Raw genomic sequence first — 21696 nt, 5'->3', positions numbered from 1 at the left:
GGGAATCAAACCTATGTCGGCCACATGCAAGGCAAATGCCCTACCCGCTGTGCTATTGCTCCAGCCCCCAGATCTAGATATCGAAACACTAGTGTATGATCAATTTATTATATACTTGCTATAGCTTTATTTTTTTCCAAAAGAAAATTCATCATGTACTTTATCAAAATCATTTGTCATCATAACTGGGGGAGAGTTTCCTGACGTGAGTGGTCTCTGGTAATACGGAATTCCCTGAGCTGGTGCACATGTGTGAGGGTTGCAATGGAGGCGTGAAAAACTGCATTCATCCCACTCTATGTTCTGCTGTGAAAAGCTCCTATATTTCATGGGACAAATGTCATTTATTACCTTGCGGGAAATGATTCAGATGTAGAGGCTGAAAGAGAAGCCTGAGGAAGAGAGGTGGAGGAAGGAAAGCGATGGTAGTCTTTCTCCCAGGTCCCGTCCTGCCCTCTCGCCTGGCCACTCTGTGTGTGGAACTCTCTTGATAGGAATCCCTGGTCATAATCTTATTGTTAGCCTCACAAGGATTTCCTGCGAAATACAAACTTTATTGGGAAAAACTAATTTATCATCTTAACATGTATACTTTTTAGAGGATATGAGGATGGAACAAAGGCTGTGTGTATGAGAACTGATTCATAAAATATATTGCCAGATATTTAGGTATATATTATTCTTCCCATTTCCAAGTGAATCCTGGTGTTTTCCAAGGGTACAAACTGATGACTTATTGCCAATTCATTCTTCAGTCAGTAGTCATGGATTATTCAGATTAGATAAAACTCACCTAGGATTCATATGCCCTCAACACGAACTTTCTTATTTGACTATGCTATCGGTCCCTTATAATATTCTAAGATATCTTTTGAAATAAATCAGTGTATGGGGCTGAGGGAAATGTGCAGTGGGCAAGGTGCTTGCCTTGCATACAGCTGACCTGGATTTGTTCCCTGGGTCCCCATATGGTCCCTCCCACCCTGCTAGGAATGATTCCTGAGCACAGTCACTGCTAGGAGTGGCCCCCAAACCAAAAACACAAACAAATAAGTGTATGGGTCGGAGACTTGGCACTTACAGTCTTCCCAGCCCCCACCAGAATAGATCCCTGAGAATGGCCAGGTGTGGTTCCCCAAATCGAACAATAGCAAAGCAACAGTAGCACATCAGGGGTCCCCTGCCTCTTGAAAGGAAGCTGGCTAAAAAGTATTCTGTTCAATGTCGAATTTTGGACATTCTGCCTCAAGGATATTTTTCTTTTTTGCTTTTTTGGGTCACACCCGGCAATGCACAGGGGTTACTTACTCCTGGCTCTGCACTCAGGAATTATTCCTGGTGGTGCTTGAGGGACCCTATGGGATGCTGGGAATCGAACCCAGGTCAGCTATGGGCAAGGCAAACACCGTACCTGCTGTGTTATCACTCCAGCTCAGGCTCAAGGATCTTCCAGTAGAAAACTATTTTACAGGAAAATCTTTTGAACCTCCTTGAACTTTCCTCCTTGTTTCGAATTTCAGAACATTGTATAATTTCTCCTGGTGTTTGACTGTTGTCTCTCCAGATGCTCCCCACCAGTTTTGCTGTGGTAAGGAGCAGGAAGGTTACTTGCTAGCGACAGCACCAGTCAACATTCAGAAATTGTCAGGCAAGGAATTCCATCAGCTGATTACCCAGCATTTTCTTTACACTACAGAGCTGCCGGGCAGAAGAGGTCCCGCTAGTTGGGTTCATGCCCACAGAGCTGCAAGCATAAAGATGGGAAAAAAGGCAGTATGATCTAATATGCTCTCAGGCATATTGGCACATTATTTCCTTTATCCCTCCAGAAAGTTTATTATCTATCAAGTGCCACTTATTTTTTTTCCTCCCCACCTCACTCCTTTGCTCCAGTGTTTTTCTACCCATTAGACTATTTTATTTTAAGAACTGCGATGCTCATTTGCTTCTGATTCAAGTATTCTCTTTCTGTTACTTCAATACTTCAATACTACAATTCTAAGTAATACCGATTCTCACACAAAGCCCACCCTCCATGTCTAATATTTAAATAGACAGAAATGCCTTCCTTTTTAGCACACCTTTTCTAGTCTTTCTCCTTTTCACCCATTGGACTTCCCATTGATTTTATTTTTATTATTTTTTTTTTTGCTTTTTGGGTCACACTTGGCGATGCCCAGGGGTTACTCCTGGCTCTGCACTCAGGAGTTACTCCTGGCGGTGCTCAGGGGACCAGATGGGATGCTGGGAATTGAACCCGGGTTGGCTGAGTGCAAGGCAAACGCCCTACCCGCTGTGCTATCTCTCCAGCCCCTTCCCATTGATTTTAATTGTATGGAATGTGCTTATCATTGAACATTCATTTTGAGACCCGGTGTTGGACAGTGATAAGTGAGGTCCCCCATCATCTATATGGGGGATGGATGAGCTCCATCCTCTGTCCCATATCTGAGGTTGGTAGAATTTTGTTTTGTTTTGGGGGGCCACATCCAAGGGTGCTCAGGGCTTCCTCTTGGCTCTGGGCTCAGGGGTCACTTCTGGCAGGGGCTGGGGGGGACCATATGTGGTGCCGGGGATTCAACCCGGGTTAGCTGCATGTAAGGCAAGGGCCCTACCTTCTTCTCTAATGGATCTGGCCCCCAGCAGACAGGATCTTTGTGTGCAGTGTGGTGAGCTAGTCCCGGTTCATGGGGGATGTTTAATCAGCTTTCCTAAATATCCAAACATCCCAGCAAGATGAAAGTGAAGTTGTGTTTTAGGAAATGAGCTGTGAGGCCGCGGGATTTAAAAAGCTGATTGTGAGACCCTGTCTGGCACGCAGAAGTTGGGGGAAGGGGGTATCAGACAAGAGCATTTCTGTCCTTGCACTGCCAAGTACAGGGGTAGCTCATCGTTCCTGCTGTAGTCAAAGATGGTGGGATGACGGGAGTCAGTAACGAGTCAGATATTACTGAAGGTCTTGGATGTGGCAGGAGCTTTGGGAATTCCTGCATGTTGGGAGTTCCTGCATGGTGGGAATTCCTGCATGAGTTCCTGCAGGGGCACTCTGGCCTGCAGGAAGGTGCTGAGTGAGTGAGGTTTGGGCAGACATGTCAAGAGTATGCCTAGAGACTGCAGAAAGAGTGCTCCTTTAGGGTTAGGCCACGTGACATGGCCCTATATGAGCCACAAGCCATTTGGGACATATGAAAGTTCATACAAGGATGCTTCCTGACAGCCTCAAGGTAGAAACAGCCTATGTCCATCATAACCACACAACAGAAATTATGGGCATGGAAAGAATTCAAGTATGAATACTTAATACAAGTAGAAATACTTAACACAACATAAATGAGCTCTCCCAACCCCTTATTTCAGATTAATTAAAATAAAAGTGTTGGAGAGTCATACCCAATGGTGCTCAGAACTTACTCCTGCCTCTGCACTCAGGGATGACTCCTGGTGGGGTTCAGGGGGCCATAGGGGGTGCCAGGGATTGAACCTGGGTCAGCTGCAGGCCAGGCAAGTACCCTGCCCACCAGACTGATGCTCCAGTTTCGATTTAAAAAGAAACCCTTTTGATTAAGGAAGTAGGATTTACAGTACTGTTAGTCACCTTACTTTTCATGGAGACTTCATTCCAATTCCACACCGACCAGCGGAGAGCATGGCTGACCTGGGAGGCAGGAGGCTCAGGGAAGCCGCAGACAAGGGCCGTGGATATAGGATGCCCTGTCCGTGAGATGCCCGGAGAGACGGGGCTAGTGGCTGCCTAGATTTGGAGCAGGCTATGAGGGATGGAGGGATGGCGCCGGAGGGAAGCAGGGCTCTTTACGAGTGATGAAAGCCTCGCTCTGTACTTGCTCCAAGCCACTGCATGGCACACTTTAAATAGGTGACATGCACGGTGTGTGAATATTATTGCGACAAAGCTGTTAAAAATGCTCTGGGAACAAAGGCAGCACATGGATTCCTGCCAGCGCTGGTGAAGTAGGAATGAGCATTTATGCGAGGCGTGATTCTCATGCTAGTCTGGGAGTCTCGCCTCCGCCTTTTCAGGGAATGGAGGTCTCCGAGGCGGGGCCTGGTCCCAGCCCCTTGTTGCTCATCCAACTTTCTTCCTCATGCCAGGTGACAGCTGTGCCCTTCCCTGAATATCTCGGCAGGAGCCTGGAGGTGGACGGCAGAGGGTGCCATATAGCAGAGGGGGGACATGTGGCCCAGGGGCCACCAGAGGCGAGATCCAGGTAGTTGCCGCTTACCTTCCACAGGGGTGAACAGTGTTTAAGGGAACTGCCTGAAGCAACCACAGCTTGGAACTCCCGGGCGAGGAGTATCTGGAGGATTCTGTCTCCGTGGCACAGTCCAGCCAGAAGAGCCTGGGGGGCAGCTGCCACGACTCCTCCTTCCTCCCATCTCTGCTGCTCCCAGTGGGAATCAGAGGGCAGGAGAAGCCATTGGGCCACTGGAGAGGGAGAGAAAGACTGAAGAAGTGTGAACCCCAGGAGCAAAAGGCAGGTGTGGATCACAGTGGGGTGCGGAGTTGGGTTGGTCAGTCTTGCTCTAGGAATGGTGAAGGGGCAATGAATCACTCTTCCCACCCAAGCTCCATCTTGATTCTCAGTCTCTCCTCATGGGGCAGCCTCCAGAAGCTTCTCCCAGCAGCCTGCACATCTCAGCCTCAATTGTGACCCCTCACACTCCTGTCTTTCTTTCACTGGGTCTTCACTGTCCGTCGCTGTAGATTTCAGGTCAGCCAGGCCCATCGAGTCAGGGAAGGATGCTAGCAGGAAGGGAATTGATAGTCATGCGGAAGAGAGGTACCAGGGGCTGGAGAGAGGACCACTGTCTTGTCACTTGCCTTGGACATGGCCAACCTGGGTTGGGTCTTCAGCACTGAGTATGGCCCTTGGAGCAGTGCCAGGAGAGCTTCCTGAAAACAGAGCCAGGAGGAATCCCTGAGCACTGCCGGGTGTGACCACCACCCCTTTTACTCCTCCCCACCCCCATCAAAAAGATAGCAAAGGAAAAAAGGAAAATCTGAAATTTTAGATAAGGGCCACTTTTTTTTTTTTGCATTTTGGGTCACACCCGGCGATGCTCAGGGGTTACTCCTGGCTCATGCACTCAGGAATTACTCCTGGTGGTGCTCGGGGGACCATATGGGATGCTGGGAATTGAACCTGTGTTGGTCATGTTGGCTGCGTGCAAGGCAAACTCCCTACCCACTGTTCTATTGCCCCAGCCCCTAAGGGCCACATTTTGGGGGCAGAGAAGGCCCTGGGATGTGGGGATCAAACTCAGGGTGTTCACATGCTGGGTGTGTGCTCTACCACCTGAGAGTAGGTGTCCTTGCTCCTCTTACGATGAGAGTAACTGAGTAACTGAGCTCCAGCACTAAGGATGGGAGCTTGAAATTCCTCTTAATGGGAGATTCAAGATTCAAGATCATAGACATTAATGCTGCTGCTCACATGTTACCTAAACCATAATTATAATAACATTTTGTCAAGGATTTTTTCTCTGAAAAGAAATTTTTGATTATGTAAGAGGAAAAAAAATGAAGGAGAAAGGATTTTAATCAAGTGGAAATTCCACTCAGATCGAGCCCTAGCAGCAGATGTGTCAGCTTTAATGGCTGTACCTTAGCAAAATATTTTTGTTGGTTTCTTCAAGAAATGAAGAAGACAAAAATAATGACTTGGGAAAGAGGCTGGGGTTTTGTTTTGCTTTTATCTTAAATTGTGCTCTGGTCACAGCGAATGTGCAAGAACCAGGAAGATGTTGTCAGGGAAACATTAACCGGGCACCAAGGACATCTCCTTAATGGAGGCTGGGAAATCTCTTTCCCTCTCGGCCCGTCCGCTGGCTGGGCAGATTAAGAAGCTAATTCTTGGGCTGGAGGATAGGTCCATAGTCTGGGGGTTGAAGTGCTTGCCTTGCATGTGGCTGACCCCAGTTCAATCCCCAGTGTCACAAAGTCTCCCAGATGTGCAGCCCTGGGGGCCCCCAAGAACCACCAGGAAATGCTGGAACCTGGGTCTGAGCAGCACTGTGTCCTCAGGGCTTACCATTTAGCCACTAGCCCAGTCCTCGGGGGCCTCCCAAGCACTGCTTAAGAGTCTCCTCCCCTTCCTGGTCTCCCCTCCTTTCCCTGCACCCTTCAAAAAAATAGCTCAGTCTTCCTTGTTTAAAGGAAGACTTGACCCAGGGTCACAGAACCAGATAAACAGGGTTCTCAGAGACTCGTGCGTAGGACAGAGTCCAGCTGATTGGTTTAATCTGAGAAGCCACGGTGGGGAGATAGGGCAATGCCAAAGCCAGAGCCGCATCTGCACAGTGCCATTGTGCAGAAGAGCTTCATGGAAAACCAAATCCTGTGCATAAGGTGGATTGGAATGAGAATAAAGTGGAGCTAGTGGTGTGATTGGAAGTTTATTGCCAAGGCCTGCTGTGTGCAGCCCCACAGCAGGGATGTACCTGCCAGATGAATGAGATTTTTATAATGATTGAAAGGGCAACCTGTTCCTGAGATGACGCTGAGCTGGAAGTGTGGGATTGTCCTGTCACTCTCTCTCCTTCTGCGGTGGCAGGGGGATGCTAGGTGTTCGCTCCTCTGCTCCCTCTCCTTCTCCCTGCCATCCCCACCGTGTGTGTGTGTGTGTGTGTGTGTGTGTGTGTGTGTACCAGCTGCAGAATATACTTGTGTTCACATGTGTCAAGTAGGGCAGGCTGGGTCCTAGTGATAGGGCTAGGAGCCATCTTGGCCATCCATGATGGGTTTATTGATCTTTTCTCCAATCCATAAGGGTTCATTTAAATTGGATCCCCCCCCCCCAGAAAAAGAACTTTTTGTGGGGGAAAAAGAGAACCTCCTGGATTTTCATTTGGGAGTTCTTTGAGGGAATCTCATGTTTATTTATTTATTTTGGGTTTCAAGGCTAAGCCCTGGCCAGTGATGGAACTGGGGTCAGCTGCATGCCAGACAGGTGCCTTAATCTCTGTCCTGTCTCTCTGAGCTGAGGATCTCTCTCACCGGTTACACAGACCTCACGCTTGGTGATGGAGAGACCAGAATCCTCAGTGAGGGATACGCCTATCCTGGTGGAGGGTGAGACAAGGCACAAACCAGTAGACCAGTGTAGGAGTCTGAGAACCTAATGCCTTCTGCTGGGGTCTTAGTAAAGGAAAGACTCTTTGGAAAAAAGAAAAGAACTTTAAAAGGATTCTCTTATTTGCACTGTCTCAACATCAAAGCCATTGTCATATTCTGAGGATTTCTGCACACGACAAGAGCTAGATTATTTAGAATCCCTTTTCAAGTGTCCTGAAAAATGTTGCTGTGAAAATGGAGTAAGAATTGGGTACAGATCAGGGGTCAGAAAGCAAATGACTCAGGGGAGAATCCAGCCAGCATCCTGCTTTTGTCAACAAAGTTTTATTGGAAGAGAATCCAGCCAGCTTCCTGCTTTTGTCAATAAAGCTTTATTGGAACAGTGCCACACCCATCTCTACATTCCTCTGAGGCTACTTTCTTTTACCTCCAGACCTGAGTGGTTGTGACAGGGACGATGGATCCACAACGGTTAGAATAGTTTTCTCTCTGCCCTTCATGGAAGTGTTAGCTTAACTCTGGTAGAGTAATAAACATAAGCCTAAGAACGGGGTAGTTTCTGGTTGTATGACCGTCGTCTAGCTGTCTAGTTGTATGACTGTTGTCTACTCTAATGTCTGCTGACCTCCGCTTGTTTGTGTTGCAAAGTGATAGCATGTGAATTTAAATGAGATTTTAATGAAATTGCTTTAATGAAAACATTTAGCTGAGAAGACCCACAAAATTGGTATGATTAACATATTAGCATAGAAGATCCACATTTAATCATTATTAAATGGGGAGAAATGCCCCAAACCCTAGTGACAAAGTGAATATGAAGGATGCATAGTTCTGAAACAGTGGCCTTGCCGGTAAATTTCAGTGGGAAAACTGTTGGACACCAATATGCAGAAGATTCTAGAGGAAGACCGCATAGATGGGAGCCACGTGTGGCCACTGAGCATGAAATAGGCATGGTCCAAACTGAGATCGCGCTCATGTAAATGGGAAACGCAGAGCTACTACAAAGATAATACACTCCCCCCACTTCATCTCAAATTATTACCAATAATGGCCCAGAAACAATCAGACTCTCCAAAACCATGAGCAAGCATTTCCATTTTCACCGACAGCTTATGTGTGTGCCCTCACTGTCAGGAAGAGGTGTTAGCATTCATTTTCAAGGACTTGAAATAAAAAGCCTACTAGCAGAGCACTTTCCAAAGCAGGGAGCATGTGAGTGACTCCTTATCCCAGAATCTCAATGTCTTTGTGCAAGAAATATCAATAAAGAAACTTCTTCTTACATAAACAAGTTGCGCGAAATATCTTGATGTTTAGAACTGATAGGATTTCAAAACAGGAAAGTCTTCAAAGCAGATACATTTTTTTTAAAAAAGAAAGAACAAAATATTTCTTCCCAAGGCAGCATTTGTGCTCTAGAAACAGCTGAGCTATCTCTCTGTTCATCTTTCCTCTTGTTCAGAAAGCGTTCCTGGTGATATGAGCACCATTTTCTCATTGTGGTCTTGAGCTAGTTCCTAAAAAAACCCCAAATTTCACCCCCTAAACAAAGCCCCTGAAATTCTCTCTCTTTACAAATTCTCCACCATGAAAATTAAACATGTGTCTAAAGAGCAGGAAGAAATGGGGCATGTCGATGATTTATTTTTTCTTCTTTGTGGAAGCAAAGGCATCCGTTTAACACGTGCTGTAAGTTTCCTCCAGAAAACCCTATTGGATCTTCCACATGTCATCACCTTTCAGAGTCTTGTTGGAAAGGCATGAAAAGGCAACTTAGTCTTTGTGTGTGTGTGTGTGTGTGTGTGTGTGTGTGTAGTTGTTTGGGGGCCACAACCGGTGGTGGTCAGGGCTTACTCCAGGCTGCACTCCAGAATCACTCCTGGCGGTGCTCAGGGGATCATTTGGGATGCTGAAATTTGAATCTTGGTCAGCCGCATTCAAGGCAAGCGCCTTACCTGCTGTACTACTGCTCCAGTCCCAAGTAACTTACTCTGGGATGGAATAAAAACAGCATCCCGGTCTGCTTGCTATTGGGCTATGAGCATTTGCAAACATCTCAAAATCGATGTTGAAGAGGCATCAGTCCTGCACTGCCCAGTTTCGTCTCTGGCTTTTGGAGCTCCGAGATCTTCTACTGCCGGACTTTCCCTTTCCTCTTCTGCTCTTGCCTTGACTTACTTCCTCGGACACAGCAGATGTGGGGCTTCATCTCCCCTCCCCACAGAGAGCAGTCTGTTAGAGACAGAGCAGGCACATTGGGGTCCCTGCCAGTGGCCTCTTTTGAGGGTCTTTAAATAGAATTCCTTTGAGAACTCACTCAAGGGTCAGCAGAGTGGAGGGAAGGAGTCATTATAGGTCATGAGATTTCTGTCCCGCACCCCGCATCCTGGGTTGGGTATTTACCTGATCACCCCTGCCCCTACACAGACTGGATTTTAAGCTCTTCAAAAATTGTGACATTTCACTACCGTCACTGTACTGAGAACTGAGTTCTTCATGATGACGTTCTATTTCCTCAAGACGTAGCACTTCTTGGATCACCGGTTGGTTACTAGATGGGTTATAGCCCAAAGCAGTTCTTGGCCCACACTTATTGAGTGGAAGACTGAATGAAAGAACTGAAGGCGCCATCCAGACAACTGAATAAACAGAGCAGAGCCACTCTTGGCCCAGCATGAAAGGAGACCAGTGTTTTTCTCCCCCCATCCCCCAAGAACACCTCCTAATATTCCATTGGACTACTTTTAGTTATCTCCTTTATAGCCATTCTCCTTTATAGCCAAGCTTTTTTTTTCTTTTCCAATCAACAATTGACTCAGTTTATTGTGGCAAAGATTCAGGAACAGTAGCATTGTAAGGATGTCAACACATTGTAAAGGATGACAACCTGTAAGATTGTCCCCTGTCTCCCCTGCCCCCACCCAAAAAACCAGTTAGACAGCCCTGTTAGAGTGAAGTTGGTGGTGAGGTTCATGGGGTTTCATGACATGCAAATACCTCAATCCAGTGGGTGACAGACTGGTTTCTTCTTGTTATGCTTCTCTTGTTCCTATTGGTTCCTCCCTGACTGGGCCAGGTGTAAGCTCCCAGATATGAATGAATGATGGAAACATTCATTCTGTCATTGAGACAGGCTAGTCTACAGACGATGGACTGAATGATTGTTCAACCAGATATTTGACTTTGACCTGCCAGAGGAATTCAACTTCTGTATTTGACTTGCGAAGGAACTGTCTTCAGGAAGTATCAGACATGCGGGTCCCTCGTGGGACCCCTAGGCTGCGGCCACCATCTCGTCTGTTTCTTTGAGGAGAGGAGACACTTTTTTTTTATCAAATGACTGTGAGGTACAGTTATAAAGTTTTTATGTTTGAGTTTCAGTCAAACAATGATTGAACAACCATCCCTCCACCAGTGCACATTTTCAACCACTGATGTGCCCAGTATCCCCCCACCCCTCCCCCTACCATTCCAGCCCTCCCCCTCCCTCTATGGCAGACAATTTCCTCCATACTCTCTACTTTTGAGCATTATGGTTTGCAATACAGATACTGGGAGGATATCACGTTTGGTCCTTTATCCATTTTCAGCACACATCTCCCATCCCAAGCCATCTCTCCAACCATCACTGTCTTAGTGATCCCTTCTCTATTCCAGCTGCCTTCTCCCCCAGCTCAGGCTTCTAACCATGGAGCAATATTCCTGGCCCTTGTGCCTATTGTCCTTGGGTGTCAGTCTCATATTATGTTATTTTTCTATTTCACAAATGAGTGCAGTCCTTCCACGTCTGTCCCTCTCTTTCTGACTCATTTCACTTAGCATGACACTCTCCATGACCATCCACTTATAAGCAAATTTCGTGACTTCATCTTGAGAGGAGACACTCATAGGGCGATTTCTCACCGCACCCAGGAGACAAGAATCCCAGATGCCACATGAAGAGCATGTTTGGTAGACTTGGAGCCTTTTGGTGATGTTGGGGGATGGGTTTGATTGTTAGCTGTCAAAGTGGGTGAAGAGCAGGGCTGCTGGCTCTCAGGCGACAGTGCTCAGGAAGGAGGCGGGGATGTCCTGCAGTGGAGCTGTTTGTGTGCAGGATGGGACTTAGAGTGAGATGGAAAGCCAGGGCCGGGGAGGTGGCACAGAGGGTAAGTGGGCATACCTTGTTCAGTCCTTGGCCCTGGTTGGCTCCCAAACATCACTGCGTAGGGCCCTGGAGTCCCCATCCAGGTAACATGCCGACCCCGGACACTGCAGGATCTGGGCAGTGCTGCACCCTCAGATTTAGCCCTAGCAAACTTATCTGGTCTCTCCAGGCTTGGAGAGCTCTGATGAGCTCTGCCTGGGGACCCCTTCCCTCCCAACACCCCCAAATAAAGCTGTCAAGTCAGTAGACGGGTAGGTTCTGGAGAATCAAATGCGAGGATCAAAGGCAGATACCACGGGAGAAAAGCCACCAGCGTGAGGAAGTCACCGTGACTCGGGTCCTTGTAGGTGCCTGGCCTGGGCTGTGCCTGTTTGGTACACAGCTGAGGTGGCTGGTGAGTCCTGTTTCCTACGCCGCTGACCACCGGGGTGCGCTAACAGACCCACAGGCTTGAAGGATCTGTACCAGGCCGGGAGCACCCAGTCACACAGCTGTCTGGAGCCCACGGTGTCGCCAAGTCAAAGCATTTAATTTCCGGGTGCTGTTTTCTTATTATTCCTCGCCTGCAAAGCATCTGGGCAGTGCACCGTGGAGGAAGATGAACTGATGTTGTCTGTCTTGCTAGACTTAGACAGAATTATGAGACAGTGTGGCAGGCGGGGATGGGGGTGGGACACTTAGCATTCAGTTACCAAGAGAAGTCAAGCTTCTGCCTTTCTAGGGGACCACTGTGGTCCTCCGGCAGGCTTGGCCCTGGAGGAAGACAAGGGACTGGGGGGCTTGGGGTGGGGGAAGAGGAGCCTCATTTGCTCTTTCTTGCCGGCTTCTGGGCAGAATCTCAGTTTGTGAGGCTGCCTGGCGGAGCTCAGCGGAGGCCGTGACGACAGGGCAGGGTTTTGCAGGCTGGAGGGAAGTCGTAGGAAGGGTTTGTGGGGCCCTACCTGTGGCGTGGCTGTGGGCAGGACAAGAGGGGAAATGGTGGTGATGAGACTTGGTGGGAGAGATAACAGGGAAAGAAGCTGGGCTGGCATTTCCCGGTCAGGTGTTTGTTCTGTCGGGGTGGGTGAGGTGTTGGAGAAACTGTTTCTGCTTACTCTAAAGGCTGCCGTTAAGAGTGGACCCCATGTAGCGGCCTGCGGGGGGGGGGGGACTCTGCTTCCTCCCATGTCCCCCAGGTCCTAGAAAGACCCCGGGACTCTCTCTTCAGCCAGGTTGTGGGAGAATAAAGGGAAATGTCCTCTCAGAACGCCACAGACCTCTGGAATCCGAGAAGGCTTGTCAAGTGCCAGGGGTCGGTCCCAGCTCTGCCCTTCCCAGTCTCGCGGGGAAACGTGGGTCTTTGACACACTGATACCTAGACTCACGCGCGATCTTGGGCCAGGGCTGGAAAAGGGTGTGGGGCGGGCAGAGTGTGGGTGTTGGCTAGAAGCTCTACTGGCATCGGCGGAGAAGGACGTGTGCAGAAGGTGGACAGGTCCTCAGCGTCCTGGGGAGCGTGTCCCAGAAGCTGTCAGGGTCCTGCCTGATTGCAGAGACCCCACTGCTTCTCCAGAAGGGCCCGGCCGCCAGCGCCAACACAGGAGCTGCTGCAAAGGCTTCTTGCCAAAGGCAAAGAGTCAGAGATGCCAAGGCGTTTGTTTGCTGCAGTCATTTTTCTTGTCCAACCTTTGTTTTTCCCAGGAATCCCTCGTCTCACGACCACGTCCCACCTTGCCCCCACCCAGCCCCACCGAGGCTGTTTAAACGCAGCCAGAGGGGGTGAAGGCAGTGCTGGGAGCTCGGCTGTGAACTGCTCTGGGGCACGTGCTCACCGTCTACACCCCAGAGCTTTCCTCTCCCATCTCCCTGTCATTTTTTTGTTTGTTTGTTGGATTTTTATGGAGGAGGGGCACACCAGCTGTTATCCAGGGCTTTCCCCTGGCTCTGCACTCAGGAATTACTCCTGGCGGTGCTTGGGCTGCCGAGAATCCAACCCGGGTCTGCTGTGTGCAAGGCAAACGCCATCCCCACTATCCTCTCGCTCCGGTCTCCATCTCTCCCTGTCTTGACTCACCACTGCCTATGGTCCCCAGGTCTTCACTCATGGGCTTCCTGCTCATGGCTTACATCTTAGTTCCACTGTCACCTCCTGGGGGAAAGCAGTTCAAGACTCCTGGTGTAGAGGATCGATTCCTACACGCCCGCCTTTCTGTGTGGTTTGGGGGGAAATAGCACTTATACTCCTGGCATGGGACTTCTTTATTTGTCAGTGTCTTTTGCTATCAGCTGGATGAAGGTCCTCTGGCACTCCCCACGGTGGCCCTGTTCCCGCAGTGGCCCGCGCTAGTCCCGGTCAGCATTCACTTAGCAACAGGGAGGAAGGATGAGGAAAGGGAGCTGGTCTGGTTGGAGTATCCTGGTCTCTGTTCTCAGGCTTCTCCTCCCTGCCTGCCTGTTGCTTTGTCCTTGAAAAACTTCCTTCCCATGCCCAGTTCTCAAATTTTCCCCCTTCACACAAGTTAGTGATGGCACCCACCTTGCAGGGGTGACGTGTTCGAAGCACGAGCACAGAAGGGGTGGGAGCTCTGTATTTGAGAGCTCACTGGTCTCTTTGTGGGGCATTCGGGAGTTGACACTCGGCCGGGTGTGGGGTGGCATTTCCTGGAGGTAGGTGTGGTAACCCTCGATGTGGCGGGTCAGAGGATGGGATGCAGAAGCTCATAGAGAAGACATGGCCAGAGGCAGGATGGCGGGAAAAACTGCAGTTCCCTGGCCCATGGGGGTCAGCCAGTGCCCATCGTCGGAGCTGGGAAGCTCTCTCTTCTGGGTTGGAAGGGGGCAGAGGCCCTGTAGAGTGAAGAGCCTTGGCCCTTTAAAAATATTTAATTTTTCACTGAATCACCATGAGATGCACAGTTACAAAGTTGTTCATGATTGGATTTCAGTCATACAATGTCCCAACACCCGTCCCTTTACTAGTGTACATTTCCCATCACCAATGTCCCCAGTTTCCCTCCCATCCCCCTGAAAGGCACTTTTCTTCTCTCTCTCTCTCTCTCTCTCTCTCTCTCTCTCTCTCTCTCTCTCTCTCTCCTTCTTTCGTTTTGAGCATCATGCTTTGCAATACAGATACTAAAGGGTTTCATGTATATCCCTTTACATTCTTTCAACATTCAGTTCCTGTCCCAAGTGATCATTTCCAACTCTCATTGTCACACTGGTCCCTCCTTCTCTATCCTCACTAGAGCCTTGTCCCTCGTCCCCAGACTTGTCTCTGTTCCAACCTCATCCTGCAGCTCTGTGTGGGAAGAGAGCATGCAGATATCATAAGGATTGAGATGGGAGTAGCGATAGCACAGCGGGTAGGGCGTTCGCCTTACAAGCGGCCAACATGGCCGACCCGAGTTCGATTCCTCCGCCCCTCTCGGAGAGCCCGGCAAGCTACCGAGAGTATTGGATATGCCAGACACAGTAACAACAAAGTCTCCAATGGAGACGTTACTGGGCCCGCTCGAGCAAATCGACGAGATGGGAGTACGCTGTCAAGGGGAGTCCTTAATCTGTGAAACGGGGTGGAGCTCAGTGCATGCTTGCATGTGGGAACCCCAGATTTGATCCCCAGTAACACACACACACACACACACACGCACGCATGCACGCATGCACGCACACACGCACCTCCCACTACTCCTTTCCTTAACTCTGGTAGCCAAAAAAAAAAAAAAAAAACAACCCTTTTTTTTCTCTTTTTCTTAATGAAGAGACGTTTCTTTCTAAGGCCAGAAAAGGACACAGGCGCAGACCACATGGTGCAGGCAGTGACTGGAATATGACGTGGCCAGCAGCCAAGGAATGTCGGGAGCCTGGAGAAGCTGGAAGGGTCTGCCTCAGAGTCTCTACAGAGACGCGCATGGTCCAGGGAACAGCCCGAGTCGGGAGTTCTGCCCGCGGCACTGTGAGAGGATAAACTTCTTTGGTCGTAAAGGCTTCCAGGTTTGAGCAGCGTCTGGTGGCCGCCTTAGGGAACGGCTGAGCTGCTGAGTGGCACCGGTCCTCTCTCCAGATCGCCACGTGTGTAGGACACACGTGGTCTGACTCTGCTTCTAGTTCATGGACCTCCTGAAGTTCATCTGTAGGGCCCAAGGGCAAGACGTCGAACTATACCCAGAGAAAGACAGCAACCCTTCACGCCCCTGAACATCGACCTTATTCAGTTTTCTTTTTGTGTGTGTGAGGTGCTTCCAAACAAAGTTTAGGAGGTCTAGGGCCCTTGCAGCGACTTGTGGCCAGCTTGGTCAGGAGTTCCATGCAGGGCCAGGAGGACACAGTGCTGCCCCCATGGTGCTGGGGATTGCCCGGGCTGACTCAGGATTGATCGCATGCATGGCATGTCTTTTTTTTTTTTAATTTAATTTTGTTTTAATAAAGTTGTTCACAATAATTCATTACATTTAATATTCCAACGGGCAGCTGAAGACCTCTGGAACCCAGCCACAGCCATGCTGAGACCACTCTCCACATGCTCAGACAAGCCTCATGCATGAAGGAACTGGCAGAGGAACCCAGGTGTGCAGGACCCAGGGCTGAGATCTCCAAGCCTGCTCACATCGGGACTGGGCCCCTCCACCCAGATCCCCCATCTTCCAGTAGCTAGACAGTTACACCCACCAACTGCCATGTAATCCCACCAACGGCCAAGGTCCAGAGACTATAAAACCAAGCTCCTGGAAGCACGCGGCTGCAAATGCGACCTTTTATTGTCTAGTTTTCACTCTCAGAGAACCTGGTGGGCTACCGAAAGTATCTTTCCCGCATATATGCCTGACTGGAAACACCTGTAAAGGTGATTAGAGGCTGCCCCCAAAGCCTCCATCCCTCTCGGAGAGCCCAGCAAGCTACTGAGAGTATCCCGCCCACACGGAAGAGCCTGGCAAGCTACCCGTGGTGTACTCGATATGCCGAAAACAGTAACAATGATGGTCCTCCTTCCCTTGACCCTGAAAGAGCCCCCAACAAGCCATCGAGCTACACTAGCACATGTCAGAGATGAATGGAGACATTACTGGTGCCCGCTCCAGCAAATTGATGAGCAATGGGAGGACCGTGATACAGTGATACAGTGAATATTCCAACACCAATCCCACCATCATTACACCTTTCCACCACCAATGTTTCCACCCTGACCCCCAAACTGCCCCTAAATCAGGACCTAAGTAATTTATTTTGTATTGCTTGTTATGAACAATCCGCTAAAAATGATCCAAAAAAGTTTCCTTAGAGGAATGTATATGAATTGTTATATTTCACCGTAGAGCCATTAAACCCTTGTATAAGAGATTACTAACATGTTGTTAAAGGTTGAACCTTGTGTCCTTGTGTTTATATATACATATATATGAATGTGTGTATATATATATATATATATATATATATAAAGGTAAAGGCCCTCCCGTTGATCGTCGATTTGCTCGAGCGGGCCCAGTAACGTCTCCATTGGAGACTTTGTTGTTACTGTGTCTGGCATATCGAATACTCTCGGTAGCTTGCCGTAGCTTGCCGGGCTCTCTGAGAGGGGCGGAGGAATCGAACTCGGGTTGGCCATGTTGGCCGCTTGTAAGGCGAACACCCTACCTGCTGTGCTATCGCTCCAGCCCTATATATATATATATATATATATATATGCACATATATATAATTTTTTTTCCTCCCCAACATTGGTGCCTTCTACTTTACATGCAGTCAAATGTAATGTGCTACTCTTGGTACATCAGTGGTGTACAGTATGAGATGTCATGGCCATGTGCTCCAGGAATTCTAAATTTTTAAATATGATGATTCAGCTGAGGTTGATTTAATTTTTTTTGACTGGATGGTGACTTTGGGGTCCGGAAGCATCTCTGTAGTGTGTTACTTTTGCATTGCTCTCTTCCAAGAGATTTATTTAGACATCACTACTCCAAGGACAGAGCAACCACCAGGAACTCCAATCCCAAGGCCAGGGCCCGAGCTTCAGAACAAGCCCTGGGCAGTCACTTGGAGAGGAATAGGAAGAAAGGAGGACTGGAATGTTTAAAAATACTGAGAAAGAATCACGGTGCAATCAATTCCCTTTCACACTTTTGTAACACAGTGAATTGTTGGTGTTTTTTTCTCTTTCTGGAAACATTTAAATGCAACAAAATTTAATAAGGTTGCTTATCATGTATCTCATGGCGGGATTTTTAATACACCAAAAGAAAAAAAATAATTCTAATTTTTGCAGTGGGCTTCAAATGGATGGGGCTGCATTGGAAAGGAAAAATCTCCAAGAGCTAATGCTTGCTTGTCCTGGGTGACGGGATTTCGGTGTGTGGGTGAGGAAGAGGTGGGTGGGTGGGTAGCTTTTGTGGTTTCTGCACGAAGGTCAAACAAGGGCCAGATGAAGCTGGAGCCTGTAACCTCTTAACTCTGGAAAGACGCGGGAAGAGCAATGTCAGCCCTGGAGGCACGAGGAAGGGACAATTCATTTCACCCTTTGTCATTGCCCTTCTACCCCTCTCTCCCTGGAGGGGTGGCCGCTGTGCCTATTCAAATTCAGGCAGAAAAGTATCGCTTCTTGGAAGAGTCTTCACCCACTTGGAAGAGAGTCCTATTCCGTATGCTGGGATCTATTTTCAGAAGACGGGTGGAATGTTTTTGCCGCAATTTCATGAACACAGAAGAAGAAGAATCATGTCAAATCCAGATTTGACCTTGTGTGCATTTGGATGAAGTCACATGCTCGACCCCAAGTTTCCCCGTGAGAATATAAAAAGTCGTCAGCATTAATGTGGTAACAGCTGCACAGCAGACATTGTGGCCTACTTGGCAGTCGGCTCCTCCCACACTTTTAATTTTTTTTTTTCTCTCACAGCATCTCAATTTGTTTAGGATACTCGGCAGAGCTCTCGATAGCAACCTGAAACTATAGCAACTTGGGTCACAAGCCCGCAACCAGGTCTGGATGACAAGGTGAAGAGGACAGCTTGTCCCAGAAGGTTTACCTTCAGCTCAGTCTCAGAGGGGAAAGGCTTTGTCCTTTCCTTCCCTATTTGAATGGTGGGCTTGATGTCTGGGCCTACAGCAGCCATCTTGTCAACTGAGGAAATAGGCCACTTGTGGCCAGCAGAGACCTAAGTCTCTGCCAGCATCATGGAGAAGCCGACCAGATGCAGCCACCAGTCATTACGATTGTCAGCATTTAGTCGGTTCTTGTTTCTGGTTGCCATTTTGTGCAGTCCTCACTGTCTCCCTGGCCATCAGGAGACTGGCTAAACATGAAAACCTGACTCTTTGCTCCATCTTTTGGATTGGAATAAGTTTGGCTTTTCCTGGGCCATTTCCCAAGAACTCCATATTTTTGTTCTCTTGTGCATACCTTCATTACCCATTAATCTTTATTCAACACTATTGTATTTGACCAGATGTTCCTTATCACCCAAATCTACCTTTCTTCAACATCGCCAAGAATTGAGCAGTGGAACAAGGGATGAGGGTGGGAATCTGTGGTGATCATACAGAAAAATTAGATGCAAAAAATGTACTCCAAAAGTAGATCAAATCAAAGAAGAGGAGACTTTTGAAATTAAGGGGTGTGTGTGTGTGTGTGTGTGTGTGTGTGTGTGTGTGTGTGTGTGTGTGAGAGATACCCAAGGTGCTAAGGGATTTCTCCTGGCTCTGCACCCAGGTATCATTTCTGGCTTACCTACTGTCCTCTCCCTCTAATCCCCAAAGAGACTCAGTCTTACTCAAAGTTTAGACACTCTAACTTTGCATAGAATTATTTTTTTCATGGGAATCCTCCTTTGGGCTGGAGCGATAGCACAGTGGGTAGGGCATTTGCCTTGCATGCAGCCAACATGGTCAACCCGAGTTTGATTCTCCCTCCCCTCTCAGAGAGCCCAGCAAGCTACCGAGAGTATCCCACCCGCACGGCAAAGCCTGGCAACCTATCCGTGACATATTCGATATGCCAAACACAGTAACAACAAAGTCTCACAATGGAGACATTACTGGGCCCGCTCGAGAAAATCGATGAACAGCAGCAGGACAGTGACAGTGACAGTGATAGTGGGAACCCTCCCAAGCAATTCTTAGGGGTCTTCTTTGGCCAGCTGGCCCAGACAGCTCATGCTCAGGCCAGCAGTGCTGGGGTGCTTGTCCCAGTGTGTTGGGGCCATCAAGCTCACCAGGGCCTTGTGTTGGTGCTTAGGGCCTCCAGGGCTAAGCTCAGGGGGTCCATGCGGTGCCAGAGATCAAACTCAGGTCATTGCTCATGCAAGGCATGAACCTTGGTCCCTGAACTATCTCCTTACCTCCAATACTTAATCACTTCACTTAATCACTTAACTTCCCGTTAGTCATCGATTTGCTCGAGTGGGCGCCAGTAACGTCTCCATTTGTCCCCGTCGCGTGCTAGTGTAGCCCAATGGTATCTGTTCGCTCTGGGAACATGAAGAGCCTCAAACCAATCGTTCATGATCTTGATGAAGAAGTCTGACCATCTGGTAGGTGGGCGGCCACGCGGTCTTTTGACATCCCATGGGATCCAGTTGGTAACAGCTCTAGCCCAGCGGTCGTCTTTAAATCTCATTATGTGACCACCCCATCTGATTTTCGACACCTTGGCAAATGAGACAGTGTCCCTGATTCTTGATCGTCGACGGATGTCAGAACTCCGGATTTTTTCTCTCATTTGAGTGAAACGTGATATTCCAAGCATAGCTCTTTCTATTCTTCTTTGGGAGACCTGAATAGCGTTCTCATCTTGTTTGCATAGGGCCCAGGTCTCTGAGGCATATGTTAATGCAGGAAGAACAGTGGAATCAAAGAGATGTGCCCGGAGCCGGAGGTTCTTCGACTAGTAACTACAACTGGTCTCATTCACCTGCCTCCAATACAGTTTCTATTAAAACTTGCAAGGTTGAGGATGCTGGGAATCCTGCTCAAAGTAAGAAAATAATGATAACAAAGGATATTAAAAATAATACCCTATGAAGTGGGCTGGAGCGATAGCACAGTGGTAGGGCGTTTGCCTTGCACGCAGCCAACACAGCTGACCTGAGTTTGATTCCTCCGCCACTCTTGGAGAGCCCGGCAAGCTACCTAGAGTATCTCGCCCGCAGGATAGAGCCTGGCAAGCTCCCCGTGACGTATTCGATATGCCAAACACAGTAACAACAAAAGTCTCCAATGGAGAACGTTACTGGGCCCACTCGAGCAAATCGATGAACAATGAGAGGACAGTGATCTTACCCTATGAAGTGCAAAACTATGGAGTGAGTGTTGTAATAGCTCTAAATCATTTGTTATAGCTGCGGGCACCCCATACACTGGAAAACTCCCAGGGGTGCCCCTATATCACAGTACAGTGTGGTTGTTGACATTTGTAATCATCTAGAGACATATAGAAGAGGTTCATCTATATCCCATATATTGTGCCTCAGGCAGATATGTTTTATATATGTGGTGCAATATATCCAATATATTGTGCCTAAGGCAATAATGTTTTAGCTTTTTTTCAAAGATTTACACATATACATGTTTAAAGCTTTCACTCGAAAACAGTAAGCTTCCCCTATCTGGAGCATTTCACTTTGAATATCAGGATAAACATGTTCTGTTGTATAGACACTTTCGATGTTTAGAGATGATCTTTGAGATTCTTTTTAATCTAGACCTCTGCTAAGCAAAACCTGGAGAGAAACAATAAAAGTCTACTGATTTGACTTACTTTATACCTGTAGAAGCTATAACTTCATTCACCCTTATGACTTCACTCATGTTTCAGCCTGTACATTCAAGAATCACTCATGACAATAATTCAAGTGATAGCAATTGTTGTGATTGAGTGGGTCATCCAGGACGTCCTTTGGACTCTTTCCCTACCAGGGAGTGCTCGCTTCGGCAGCACATATACTAAAAAATTGGAATGATACAGAGAAGATTAGCCTGGCCCCTGCGCAAGGATGACACGCAAATTCGTGTAGTGTTCCATATTTTTAAATGGAACAAACACTACTGAAATTTATATGGAACAAGAAGCCCCCTAGAATAGCTAAAGCAGTTCTTGGGAAAAAGAAAATGGGAGGAATTAACCTCAAACTCTACTACAAAGCAGTAATAATAAAAACAGCATGGTACTGGAACAAAGGCAGAGCTGCAGACCTATGGAAAAGGGTTGAATATACTGACATCTCCCATCAAACATATGATCATCTAATCTTTGATAAAGGGGCAAGAAATGCGAAGTGGAGTAAGGAAAGCCTTTTTAACAAATGGTGCTGGCAAAACTGGACGACTACATGCAAAAAAACTGGGCTTAGATCTCTGCCTAACACCATGTACAAAAGTAAGATCAAAATGGATTAAAGACCTCAACATCAGACCGGAATCCACAAGGTACATTGAAGACAAAGTTGGCAAAGCCCTCCATGACATTGAAGCTAATGGTATC

General features: G+C 48.0%; 1 non-coding gene across 1 annotated transcript; it reads left to right on the top strand.

The window, feature by feature from the left end:
* Window positions 1–21134: 21134 nt before the first annotated feature.
* On the top strand, window positions 21135–21243 carry LOC130044645 (U6 spliceosomal RNA). The gene has a single exon (XR_008795480.1). It is a non-coding gene; the product is annotated as a U6 spliceosomal RNA (small nuclear RNA).
* The last annotated feature ends 453 nt before the right edge of the window (window positions 21244–21696 follow it).

This window comes from Sorex fumeus, unplaced genomic scaffold (assembly GCF_029834395.1).
Source record: "Sorex fumeus unplaced genomic scaffold, SorFum_2.1 ptg000122l, whole genome shotgun sequence".
In the NCBI taxonomy this organism is placed as follows: Eukaryota; Metazoa; Chordata; class Mammalia; order Eulipotyphla; family Soricidae; genus Sorex; species Sorex fumeus.
The sequence above is the reverse complement of the archived record's forward strand: the minus strand, read 5'-3'. Positions and strand labels throughout refer to the sequence as shown.